Source organism: Coregonus lavaretus (genome assembly GCF_964263955.1).
Source record: "Coregonus lavaretus genome assembly, chromosome: 13".
Lineage (NCBI taxonomy): Eukaryota > Metazoa > Chordata > Actinopteri > Salmoniformes > Salmonidae > Coregonus > Coregonus lavaretus.
The window spans coordinates 30,873,185-30,886,617 of record NC_140000.1 but is presented as its reverse complement, the minus strand read 5'-3'; the positions used below and the strand labels follow the sequence as shown (position 1 = coordinate 30,886,617).

The following is a 13,433-nucleotide window of genomic DNA, read 5'->3' as shown; positions in this document are numbered from 1 at the left end:
CTAGACTCTTACCCGTATTCATAGATAAAGGCTTCACGGCAGACTGGAACCCCTTTTAACTCAGTTTTGTTTGTACAGCTTGTTTGACCCGCGTTGTGTCAAGTCACTCCGGTTCACATTGACCATGTTCAGAAAGTAGTCCATCTCAACTTTTTCCCACTGATCTTTGTCGACAGCGCCTGCTAAATTTAGGCAGCAATGTTGTTGAGAGCAGTAGCAACACTTTTGCAGTTCTCCATGGCTAACGTTATATCTTTCAAAAAAGCCGCAGTAGCAAGGATTATCTACACATACTGAGCAGCTTATTTTATAGACAAACACATGCTACATGGCAGACCAATCCGAACTCATCTATCGGCATCTATCCAGCCCATCCATCATCTTAGCCAATCATGGCTAGCGGGAAGGTTCCTGTCTTTTTCCGTGACTAAACCAACTCGGCTCGTAATTTAACAATTGTATTCCTATTTACAGATGGCATACAAGTTTGTTATTAAGGCACATGAAAGTTCACATGTTCCAGAAGGCATTTCTGCCAAAAAACGCTTTTTGATAAAAAAATATGTGTTTATGTTCAAATGCCTCTCCTGTGAAGTAGTGACGTGCAACATATGCATAGCTTCCTGAAACGGGTCACATAATATTGTTTAAAGGTTAAAAGTTAGAATCGTAGGTCCAGTTTCCCGGACCCAGATTATGCCTCTCCACGGGCTAAAAGTCACTTTCAAGAAGATTCTCCATCGACCATATGCTTTTTAGTCCAGAAGAAGGCTTTTTTAGTATGGATGCAAGAAACCAGTCCTTAGTGTCTGAAGACAAGTGCAGTTGTATGTTTGTGGAGCAGAGGTCAGTCATATTCAGGCCATCTGCCCACTCTTTAATCTGACCTAGGATCAGGTCAGTTGTGACCTGTCGTAAATTAGCCCCCCGCCTCCCTCCCTTTGACTGACGACGGTGGCGTTTGTGTCGGTCGACCCATGTAGACAGTCATTCATTCTTTAATTACACTCCTGTTAGAAAGAGAGAAAGTAGTCCGCTTTTCCCCCTTCCTTTTAGCCTTCATGATGGGCTTAATGATAATTCAGCCCTAACAGTGGTAGAAGGGTTTTAGACTTGAAGTACTGTGAGTTCCAAGGTGGAATGCAGCCCTCCGTGTGCAGGCCCAAGGGACCCTCAAAGGTAACCTGATGACAGTTTTTATAATTATAGATTGATATTATAAGACCTGCATCACCCCGGGCCACTGTTAAAACTGCCAAAGAGCCCAGATAACACACTCCATAAACCACAACACTCAGGAAGGTTCTCAAAGGCATGTATACAAACACACACACACACACACACACATAAAGTAAAATAATTAAACTATATATTTCCTACTTTATATTTCGCACCGAATATTTGCTTTCCTTGTCATACATATATATTTCAATAATTGTAATTGAACCTAATCCCAAGAACATTAAAATAATGTCTTACCTATTATTATTATTATTATTATTATAAATAAATAAATACATTTAATTGCTATATTGAATGGATATATAGGCCTATATACTGTGTATATATCAATTGATATGGAACAGAGACAAGTCCATATAACTTTGGGAAATAAAAGGACCCAAATGAGATGGGCAGGGCTGTCGTGTCACCCATCCATTAGAAAGCATTTTCTCTCTCCCTCGACTGTCGCATCATGGCCAGTTCGCGCTGAAAGCGAGTGTGTTTGCATTCTTGCGCTCCGTAAGGTCGGTGAGCGTGTCTTGACAACTCATGTTGCGTTTCACCTGTTAAAGTAATGGGGAGCCCCGAAGTTTCAACTGGAGCGATTTCGTTAATTAATCTGGGAATAGTTTATGAACGGGAAGATCACTTGCACGAGATGAGCTATGCAGAAAGAAGCAGATATTTGTACAGCAAAATGTGTTGTGTAGGTGAGTGGTAGAAATATAGATACTGACATGGGGAAGGGTTAAGCAAAGTAGGCGTTCCCCACACTGGTTATAGTCTTACAGTAGTAAATAGTATCATATGTAATACAATTGTAGTAACTGGTAATAATTGAAGTTTATAATTGAATAATTTGAAGTAAAATATATGGTATAGGTCCCTGTGTTTTGCGCAATCATTTGACATAGCAATATTTTTTCCTGTATTTTGAACCTAATCCAGAAATGAGAATTACACCAAACATTTAAACAATTGTCTGGGGATGTTGCTGGACCGTCATATAAAAACAGATTAAAATCCAGGCATGTAACATGATTGAGCAAAACACAGGGCCCTACAACATGATAATTCATATAGTATTATTTTCATTAGATGGTTTCCATTGCGACATATTGCAATATGCCAATGAAGTGAAAATGTTGATACCTCAAGCGTGTTGTTGATTAGGCTACTCTTTGTTTGAATTAATGACAATTTAAATCTTAGGCAACTGAATGGATTCAGAATGTATGGTGCAATTCTCAATTAAATACATTATACATATTAGTAGCATGTTGTCAAGGCGTCAGTGTAATGCGGTAGGCGAAGTCAGGCGCAGGACACAGAGCTAATCAAAAGGCGTACTTTACTCGTAGGTAAAAGAATGAACAACCTCCACGCAGGGAGGGAACAAATCCGCACACTAACGACAACCAAAACATGAACAAACACGCACAACACACAGTGTGAGACAGAGGGTTAAATAGGGAAGACATAACTACATGATGGGAAACAGGTGTGACCAATTAAGACAAAACAAGTCGAACATAGATACAAGGATCGGTAGCAGCTAGTACTCCGGTGATGATGAACGCCGAAGCCTGCCCGAGCAAGGAGGAGGGGCAGCATCGGCTGAATCCGTGACACATGTGAGATTTGTGAATGGGGGAGAAAGCGTAAGAGACTTGATTAGCTGTCTCTTTTTAGTGTTACAGTTAAACTAGTCCTGGATTCCATTTATATAATGGCGGATGTTTTGCTGATTGCCCCCAGCTGTCTCATGTCCAACTCACTTCCATATGTGTTTAAAGTAGAACACTGAAGGAGCTCTTACTCCCCAGCTCTCACGCAAATCACAAATGACTACCATCAAGAGCTTTGGCAAGCCTTTCCAATCGGGTGGGTCTTCTTGACTCTTCTTGACTTTGTTCTCTATGCATGGGAACTGCCTACAGGTCAAACTGTTAACAGCCTATAGTAATGAATAACTACTCCAGTATATGGTAAGTGTTTAAATAATAATGTACTTGTTATTCCTCTGCATCACAGTTCTCAGGTTGTTATTGCACTCTGGGTGTGACATGGCAGCTGGATCATGTGCAGATTGAGTGACTGTGTGAGGGGAGGGATTTTATGGGGTAGGGATAGTGCTCTGTTGATTACTCACCCTGACTGGATTAAGCAATGTCCTGACAATTAGGATCAAGGATGTCATTCAGCTATTATTACTATTACTATTTTAGAGACACTAATGACGAGTAGTGTCTTAAGTAACACTTCCAGTTCCATGTAACAATATCTATAACTCCGTTTTAGAGTATTCAGTGGGTATGAAGTCTAGTTGTGAATCCCCTTCCATAAGTACACTCAGAGAGGGTCTAAATAGCACCTTCATCATATTTGCTTTTTCATACATTACTTTTTGTGTGATTTTGAAATGTCTGCTGTATGCAGGATTGGCAAGTTTTCATTACTCTGTTTTTAGATCCAGGTGTTTTTCTTCTCACCATGTAACTTGACTATAATTGACTTATATAGAGCCCAGAGTTTATCGTGGTTAGGTCATGTGCACAGAAAAAAAAGTATAACAATTTACAGTATAATAAGACCAGTAAAAGTCACCCTGTCCTCATTGTGCTTTGTTGCCATCTAATGTTCACTCCGTGAACTTTCTAGTCTTTTCTCCATCAAAGGGGAACCACTGAAGTTAGTCAATCATGGGAGACACAGCTCCCAGTCTAAAAATACAGCCATGACTAAGAACTAAAATAACCCAGGCGCAACAAGCTACCATATGTTTGGAGATGTTGCCACAGCAACCCCTCTCAGGTTCCCCTTTTTCCACATTCAAATGTACCATCGGTCAGATAATTCCCGATTCAGCCCTCAGCTAATGTTGATACAATATGGAAACCAGTAATAATGATTTTTGAAGGGATAGGGAATGAAGTGAGAGTAACGTATTTGTTCGATTTTTTTTGACAGGTATTCTCAGTAGCAATGTTGTAATTTCTATTTTGCATACTTTGAATAAAGCGTCTGTTGCCCTCAGTCGAAAAGTATTGTACGTATTGAGTGCATAGGCTGGTGTAGTATGATACCATCTCCAATAGAGGGAGACTGGGTGTTGTATTGTACAGGTACTGTACCTACACCTTGATTAAACAGGCTCACTATTCTCTCTGTGTAAGTTTACTAAAGGAAAGTCCATGAGAGTGAGCGTTAATTCACAGATGTGGGGCTTTCCACCATGGCTCCAGGAGCGGTAGACTAATTAGCCATTATCAACCTCAGCTGTCAGGGCTAATCCATTCCTTGTTGAGTCGGCATTAAATTGGGCTTATAGCTTCATCTTTTGATCTAATTCTGACTATGACGTTTCATCCTGCTACAGGGATTTAGATCTGTGAAGATAATGTCGGGCAGTGAGTGAGTCATTCCATAGCTATGGCAACAATCCCCTCATGTCCTGATATACAGACAGAAAAAGTGCAATAAAGACTGGACGATATGACTCTTGATCTTTATGAATATCTCACAGGTACACTTTGCTGTAGTTCCTTTGATTTCTATTTCTTTGTGAGACACAGCTGACCCAAACTGGGTGTGCGCGCACACACACACACACAGTCAGGAACAAGGTGTATCCCGGTTGTTCCGCTTGGTTTTATTTTATGAACATTTCGAGTACACGCTCCCACTTGCATTGGGCTGGAGTGACAGGACAGTGGGAGGGAGAGAGTCAGTGAGCGCAAGGTATCCTGAGGGAGGTGGATGTCACTCTAAGGGAGGGGTGAGGCTGCTCCCTTCTCTGGAATGAGGGGCGTTAACCCTCCCCTCCTCTCCTCCCCTGTTCTCACCTTTTCTCTCTCCATGAGCTCAAGACTATCTAAACCATGATGGCGGATTTCTGTTCTTTTTTCATCTCTGTTTGTTTTCCTACGGAATCATGTTCCCTGTGACTACAAGACCGATCGTCTGAGTCAAAGATGCTTGACCTGATGATTTTTACCGATGAACTTGACATGAGCCACGAACTGAACAAACACTCATATGGAGAGCATAATGACGTTGACGTTCCAACTTTGAAGGGTCAGGCAATAGCATTGCATTTATGTGACCGTTTACAGTTGTGAAAGAGTTTAAACCGATAGGGCATGGCCGGAATAGTGTTGTGAATATCTTCTGTTTACTTTGGATGGTTCTCCATTCCTCTCCCTTTGAACTCTGGGTTAGAATGTCTGCAGGGGACACTTTTCTATCTCTGAAGGAGTAGGCCTACCTCTGCGGAGGTTTTGCAACGGAAAACTGAAACAAAGTTTAGGAGGTCACTCCATGATTCAGTCCAAATGGCTTTGATGCTTATCTCTGCTGAGTATGGTTAACGGAGTGAGTTGAGTGAGTGAATAGGTTTGAGTACCATGAGAAGCTATTTGAAATGGAACCTAGTTGTTTTCTATTTGAAATGGAAAACAACTACCACTGTTGATTTAGGAGAAAAATCGCCATTTCCTTCAACCCAATTTGGTAGATCTTTCAGAAACAAGGACGTAGTATTGTGGGAACTGTTCAGAGGTTTAGCAGTGATATAGATGTGTTTGGTGTTTTCATGTGGGACTTTCTACAGATGTATAGGCTTGCGGCATATTATTTTCTATTTGGGATGGAGATGTATAGCTGAATACACAACTGATGGTGTGGGATGTGGACTCATTTTGACATCTGACAAACATCTGACAAAGTTCGGCTTTGTAGAGTCTCATTAAGTTCTTTGAATATAGATGAGCCTTGGAAGGAAACATCGGGAATACAAATTAGAGGGGTGGATCCAGGGAGATTCACCCTCTTCCCTCCACCAGAATGATCCATCCACATCCTCCACATATAATCTAACGTAGCAGGCATAAAAGAAACACCTGAGCGGAGTTCCCACCTCTGGCTTGGTTGAATTAGCTATATCCCTGAAAACCGGATGCATCTGGTTGTTGGCAACTCCACTAAGGTTGTCCACATATGATTCAGAGTCAGTGTGGGAACACATGAGAACACCAAGACACTCTCACACTTTAATCTGTCTCATTCTAGCAATGAGAGAACCGTAAGCATGTCATTTCGAGAGACAAAAATCTCTTCGTTTTCAACAAAGTCTTTGTTTTTAAAAGGCCAAGCGTTCCATCTGGTTTAGATGAGGGCAAATGAGGGAGCAAGGTTATAATCATGTGTAGACCTTAATGATACATCTTTCTTTGGAGCGTCTTTGGCGAAAACGGTTTCATAAGTAAGATTTTCCACGGTATCACTGATGTTGACTGCTCTTTTGTTTGGGACTTCCTGTGACATTACACATTTCCTGTTGTTATGCCCCCCTCCCCCACCCCACCCCCCACCCAGTCTTGGGTCAATTTTGCATGGTTAAGGTTCGGATTGAAGGAGGGGAAACTGATCCTAGATCTGTACCTAGGGGAAATTTCACCCCGGAGCTGTTCATATCATTATGTCACACTTGTAAAGAGAAGTGCCTGACATTGGTGTTCACACCAGTGAGGGGAAAGCCCTTTGCCACCGCATGGCAGTGTTGACCTCCAGGTATAAAATACTGTATGGTCCAGTATGTCTAGCTATTTACGATCCAGTGACAAGCTATCAAGTTCTATACAGTAAGCTACATCCAAGATTGATATTTACATTTCATGCTCTTACACCTAATGTTTTATTTTAGATGATATATGACATGAGTGTGATTTGTATGGCCAGATTTGTCACGTATCAGCCTTTTGTAGGCCTACCACTCCTCTCTGTGCGGGGGGTAAGGGTGGGCGTGTGTTTGGGGGGTGGGTTAGGATATTAAGTTAAGTTAGGACTTTGGCCCAGTGCACCAGCCAGCAGAAAGGAGATCACAAACACATTCATCACATCGCCCTGCCCTCAGTCAGCATCATCCCAGCTGTACAAGCAGTAGTCCATGATCAAAGCCCTTTCACTTCACCTCTTTTCTAGCTTTCTTTCAACCCCATGCACATTGAAATTTGATTCCATAAACTTACTCTGTTCCATAAAACTCCCAACCTGTTTTAAGTTATCAGTAGCAGTTAATGTGTTGCGGTCTGCTAAGCACATAGAAATCAATGACACCATATGTTAATCCTTTCTTTCCCATGCTACACTATCCGAACTCCCCTGTGAGAGGTGACCATATGGATCCTCAGTGTTTTTAAGTTTAGCCTCCAGCACTGTCGAGGTGTGATTATGTGTGTGTTATTATAGCACTATGTTCTATTCCCTTGTATTTCTTGGGCTGTGCAGTATTATGGTATTTGCCTTCCCTCCTTAATTCCTGTTCTTGCCTAGACGTGTGGAAGTACACAAAGCTATTATTTAAGGTGTGCCTCTCCACAATTTGCAAATTTTGTGAACTTAGTGTCAAATAAAACAAACACACACATCCTGACTCATCAACTGCTTCATGTTCAAACAAGATGCCTTAATCACCTCACGTTGGGAAGAAAAGTGTTTTTTTTACATCCCTCCTAATGTTATGTCAGACGGGTGTGGAAATGAGATGCATACCTCCTACCCTCTTAATGGTTAGAGGGCTAGGATTTACCAGGGCTTGTTGGTCGCACCCTGTGGCATTGGTTTGGCTGTCAGCACCCTACAGCTCTTATAGGGGGTCAGACCACAGTGAAGGAAACTCAGTGAAGCCCCAAAATACACAGGACTAGAAACCCTGAGGGGTATACTACAAAGCAGATTCAAGGAGTTAGTCAACTAACTAGCTGAAATATTCTCATAAATGTTGAAATTCTTGAAATTTGTATTGTCTAATTGATTCAATAAACAAAAACACATAAGTTTAGCTTTTTTAATGAACTAGAAAATCAAGTTATTTATTTTTGTTTATCAAAGTAAGCTGGCTAACTCCTTGATGCTACTTTGTAGTATACCCCCTGTTCATACCTGGGTCTGTCTTCAGTGTATTTTGTATCTTCCCATGTTATTATGAGGGAATGAGACACCCCACCAAAGCCAAAACAAGTCCTCACTGATGTCCTCACTGATATAGTGTCTTCAGTTATCTGAATGGTCATCTCTGGGCTAGAGGCTGATAAAGGACTGATCATGATAATCGCTGGTTTAAGGATGCTAGCTGGTTGTAGTGGCGGTGTGCTGGAATGTCTCTGTAAAGTCTTTACATGTGAGTGTTTGAGGTTCATGTTGAGGTTCATGTTGGTGTGGTTAAAGGGAAAACACACACACACAGACTCTCTATCAGGCCTTCAGCAGAGCAGAAGGAATAAGTACTCCTTCACTAATTGTCTAGTTCGAGAATCTACATGTCCTTAGATGAGGGTATAGCTAGTACTGTATAGACTTGTTGAGGGTTGGGTCATGGCTGATCTCTCAGTGTGTGTGGGTGCCAAAGTAGCCCTTCCCTCAGCCTTGTCCTCTTCCTCATCACACTGAGTAACACCAACAGCTCTCTCAGGAATGCCATGAGTAGGCAATGATTAATCACATTGGGGTGCGTGTGTGTGTGCGTTAAAAAGTAATTATAAATCAATGGAGACATTGTACTGTGTTCTAAAACATTATGAAGTTATATCAAACCGTAAAACAATATTGCGTTATTTATTCTGGTGCCATTCTTCGTTATTGCTTATACAGCTATCGTAACGAAGTATAATGATTCAGGGTGTGTACTGTGTACTCTTGTGTAAATGAAGGTAAGATGACAAGTAAAAGTGTATGCAGGTTGTGTCTTTTATGGTACAACGGGCCTGCTGGCCCTCCTCTGTCCCCGCCCCCTTCCTGCTCTCACCAGCCACACCAATATGACTGGGCAGAGGAAGGGTGTGGCCGAGCCTTACCCACCACAATGTCCTCCAAACACACAGGCAGTTAACATACTGTACAGATCAGCACATAGACAGGCCCAGACTCTGTACCCCACAGGCATAATTTATTCCGAAAGGAGGAGAGGGAGAAAAAACACAACGAGAAGAAAAGAAGAGCAGAGCTCATACGGAGGTAGAGCGAGAGAGAGGGAAAAAGCATAGGCTAGATCAAAAGTGCTGACTGGAACTGAGCCACACGACTGCATGCTCCCTCTGAGTGAAAGGAGCACTGAGGAATTTTTAAGAGGAAAAAGAGCAGGAGAGAGAGAAACATTATTAGCTACCGACAGAAACCGTGTGGTGACAAAGCAGTCACATAGAGCGCGCCAGAGGGGACTTTTGATTAATTTATTTGGAATTGAGTGGCACCATGAGCTCTCAGCAACAGAGATACAGGAACTTCTCGACAGATAGCAATGGTGGCAGGGATGGAAGGGACAGGGTGCCCTCAGACGAAGGCTACTACCAGGGGATGCTCAAGTCTACGGACGGCAGGAAAGGTACCAGTATGACAGCTTTCACCTAGGAAGCTATGTGTCAGACGTTTACAGTACATGAAAAGGTTGACTTTGAGTTTGGTTCTATAGATACGAGTATGACAGTGTTCACCTAGACACTGTGTGTCATAGACACCTAGACTTTCTGTGTCAAATAGGTTCATTTGAAAAGTTTGCCGCTGATACTATGGTTCATGATTGCGTAAGGGAGAGAGTTAAAATGCTGGGTGCTTTTTCTTTTCCTGTGAAAGGAAAAGTTTTACTGCTGTAGTTACAGGTTTGGACCATTTTCAGATCCCTGCACAGACAAGTATTTTCAGAGGTTCAAGTCAGGTCCTGATTGGCTAGTATGTGGAATGAGCCCCTTCATGATGCTAAGATACAAACCAACTGCCAGTGTCAATTTAAATTGAAAGAGGGCTCATGGCTTCCACTGTGAGCCTTTAGTGCACTCTTCAATTACAGTTTGAGCTTTCTGTAATCATCATCTATGGGGATTCCCCTTCTCTTAAGGGTAAGTTCTGAGGATACATTTAGATTTAAAATGACGTTTTTTTTTTTTGCTGTAATGTTTTCTGTGTCTCTCCAGTGGTCCACATTGTGAGCAAGAGTGGACACTCCCCCTAATATAAAGCATCAGCCGCTCCCTCCTATCCTATTGGTCAGCGAACCCATTCACAAAATGTGGGGGAGAAATGGAGGGGATGAAATCTCAGGAGGGCTATACAATTGTTGATACAACTCCTATAGAAACATTCCTTACCCCAGGACACTTCAAGGGTTGACTATCCAGGAGAATAAAGAAAAAGGAGCACTCTGTTTCATAGATCTGAAATATTTATTTACGGTACAGAAGCAGGCTCCCGTTTCGGTGTAAAACGCCTTCAGGACTCTAATGAAGTTGTTTTACGCCGAAACGGGAGCCTGTTTGTGTCCCGTAAATTTCTATTTTTTTTGTTGTTTTCTTTATTTTCCTGGATAGTCACCCTTTGAAATGTCCTGGGGTAAGGAATGTTTTTGGGAATTTCAAGTACCTCAGTCGAGCACCTGACTCCCTTTTTCGTTTAAACTGGGCTGAAGTGTGTTTGGGTATACCTTTTTTCCTATTGAATGACATTTATAGATATTTTCTTACTTGCTCAACCATTCACTTCTGGTTATTTTATAGAAAAGTGGAGTAATAGTCATTTGTCTATTGGTTTATGATCAATTATTAATCAAGTGCTGAGAGTGACTCACTCAGGAGGACCTATTAGATTACCACTTTTAAGATAGGTTGAAACCCACTCCGTTGGCCTGCCCTGGCATGCAATGGATCAAGGAGTTGGCTTTCGCCCCTTTTGCCATTGTGAATTTGAATTTATCTTAGGCATCACACAATGCAGTTTAAATAGTTTGTCTTAGCTTGAGTCATGATTGGTGCAGTGTGTATGCTGATTGCAAGCTGGACTGTACTGCTGGACAAACACAAGTATTTGGTTTCACATTGTTTTGGGCATCATCTCTGTCTCTCTCTCGCTCACTCTCAGAAATACCCGTTTTTTTAGGAGCGACACCTAATACTGTGTTTGTGTGTGTGTACGCTTCAACATCAGGTGACACAGTGGGAAACTGGGATTAGTTGAATGACCACAGGTCAAGGTGCAGGGTTTGTCCAGGATTACGTCGCTAGACTACGGGACCTTTGCAAAACGTCCCAAATTTGATTTGTATTTATGCTAGCAATCAACCAATCAGTCTTCCCCCCCTGACCGTGATACTTGAGCATTTACCTCACAGGAAGTGTGAACAGGAGTGTCCCGCATAAATCAGGGTTACCCTCGTATTGTAGCTTTATTGATGAACGACAGAGAATGACAGAGGTCAAAGTTCCGCCAGTCCCCAGGCACACACACCCTATGGTTGCCATGGCAACATGTTTCCATAACACAATAGCAACATTGTGGCCGCGCCCACCTGAGAATACAAAAGCATGGCCTGCGGGTTCAGTTTGCAGTCGCAGTGAATCTGCACTGCCTTCACCCGTTGTACTTTGGTTCTGCAGGGCGTCGCCTGTGAGTGGGACTTAATATGCTTTTCACTACCTTGTAAGACTGATAACGTTTAACTAATATAGCATGTTTACACTTTAAATACAGTTCATTCAGTAACATTACCTGAGCTGTCATAGGAGTAGCTGAAGACCCGAGGCTTCCTTAAAGTTGCACTATGCAGAAATCGCTCTGCCATTTCCTGGTTGCTAAAACTCTAATAGTTCGCCTAATTTCACTTTATGTGACAAAATAAGCAAGTATAGTGTAGAAAATCATTGTACCATCTAAACCGCTGTGAAATATATTTTCCATAACATTCAGCTGTTTGAAGCTGGTGTACAAAACCGAAAGTAAAAGACGCAAAACTTAAGAATGGGAAGCATAGAAATACCTCTTCTTAGACTTGCTTTCAAGTAGAATGATAGATCTATAACTCGCAATTCTATGTGACTTTGGTCGGGTCGCCCAAAAAGTTACATATTGCCACTTTAAGGGATTTATTTTTATTTTTGATCTACTTCGTATTCATCATCTCCAGCACCACCCCAACATCAACATATGGCGCGTTTCTATTTGAGGTAAAAAAGATAGAGGAAGATAACTGTTTCCAATGACATCATTGGTGTGCGTTGTGTGATTTTAACCAATTATGATTAGGCATTGTCTACTAATTGTCTACTAATTGGTTGATGATGTCATTGGAAACATTTATCTTCTATCTTTTTTTTACTACAAAACATAGAAACGCGCCATTTTCACATTTGATGTTGGGGTGGTATTTTCCCCTTTAGTGGTACGAAATATTTATTTGAAGGACCTTGCATGCAGTGTGTTAATTAAATAATATTAATATGGACACCCATGTCTTGTATCTGGATAATGAGTCTTCAGTGCAATAACTACAATATTATCTTTAATATGACGTATGACTTTCAAAACAGACCTATTGGAATTGCTATTGGATTGCCCATCAGTACTATCTCACTTGATATAACTGATGGGCTCACTTGAAAAAGAGATGTATATCTCAATGTGACTTCTTTGTTTATTTTTTGGTATCCGTTACTTAACTAATCTTTCAGTGAAGCGGTCTGGCATGATGACTAACAGTTGGTGATATGCCTCTTGGTTGGGGAGGGTCAGTGTCTACAGTTGGTACGTCAGTGTCTGCGCGCTGCAATATGTTTTCCAGTACCCCAGGGTAGTGGGGTGTGTCCAGGTATTTGACTGGGTGTGGCGATCCCACTCAGTATGGTGAGGCTGAGACGGCCTCTGTCTGCTAGATGTGGTTATCTGCCCGTTAAGTCACTTTTCTCTTACTCTCTGAGTGCTACCATATCTTGTCATGTTCAACCTGCACAACAGTGTCGGTTACAGTATGTAGTGTGTACATACAGTACTAGGCCTATAGAGATACTGAACACCTGTACAGTGTAATGCCTCCACTCAGCCTTAGGCCCTGTCTGTAGTCATACAATAGTGAAAAGCATTTGCAGACACAACTAGACAATGTGGGTGTATATCTAGACACTGACTGTGCTATGATGATGATGTCTCGTGAGTCAGACATGTTTAGTCCAGACGCTCTGCTATCATGTCTCTAGGCTAGACTAATCCCATCCAATGATGATATCTCTTTGTCTCAGGGAAGTACAAAACGATGGTGGCATCTAGAATATTTGTTATATTTCAGCTCTTGTTCATGTTAAAGGTATTTTAATTCCGTTGATCTTCTCCTTCTCCTTATCCCTAATACCCTGTGACCTGTTTTAATTTAGACTGAGTTTTCTCGACCCCCG

The 13,433-nt window shown here is 41.7% G+C and overlaps 1 protein-coding gene across 1 annotated transcript in view; it reads left to right on the top strand.

Annotated features, from left to right (window-relative positions):
• Window positions 1-13,433, top strand: part of LOC311140567 (plectin-like) — an 89,900-nt gene that overhangs the window by 26,161 nt on the left and 50,306 nt on the right. The window lies entirely within an intron of this gene.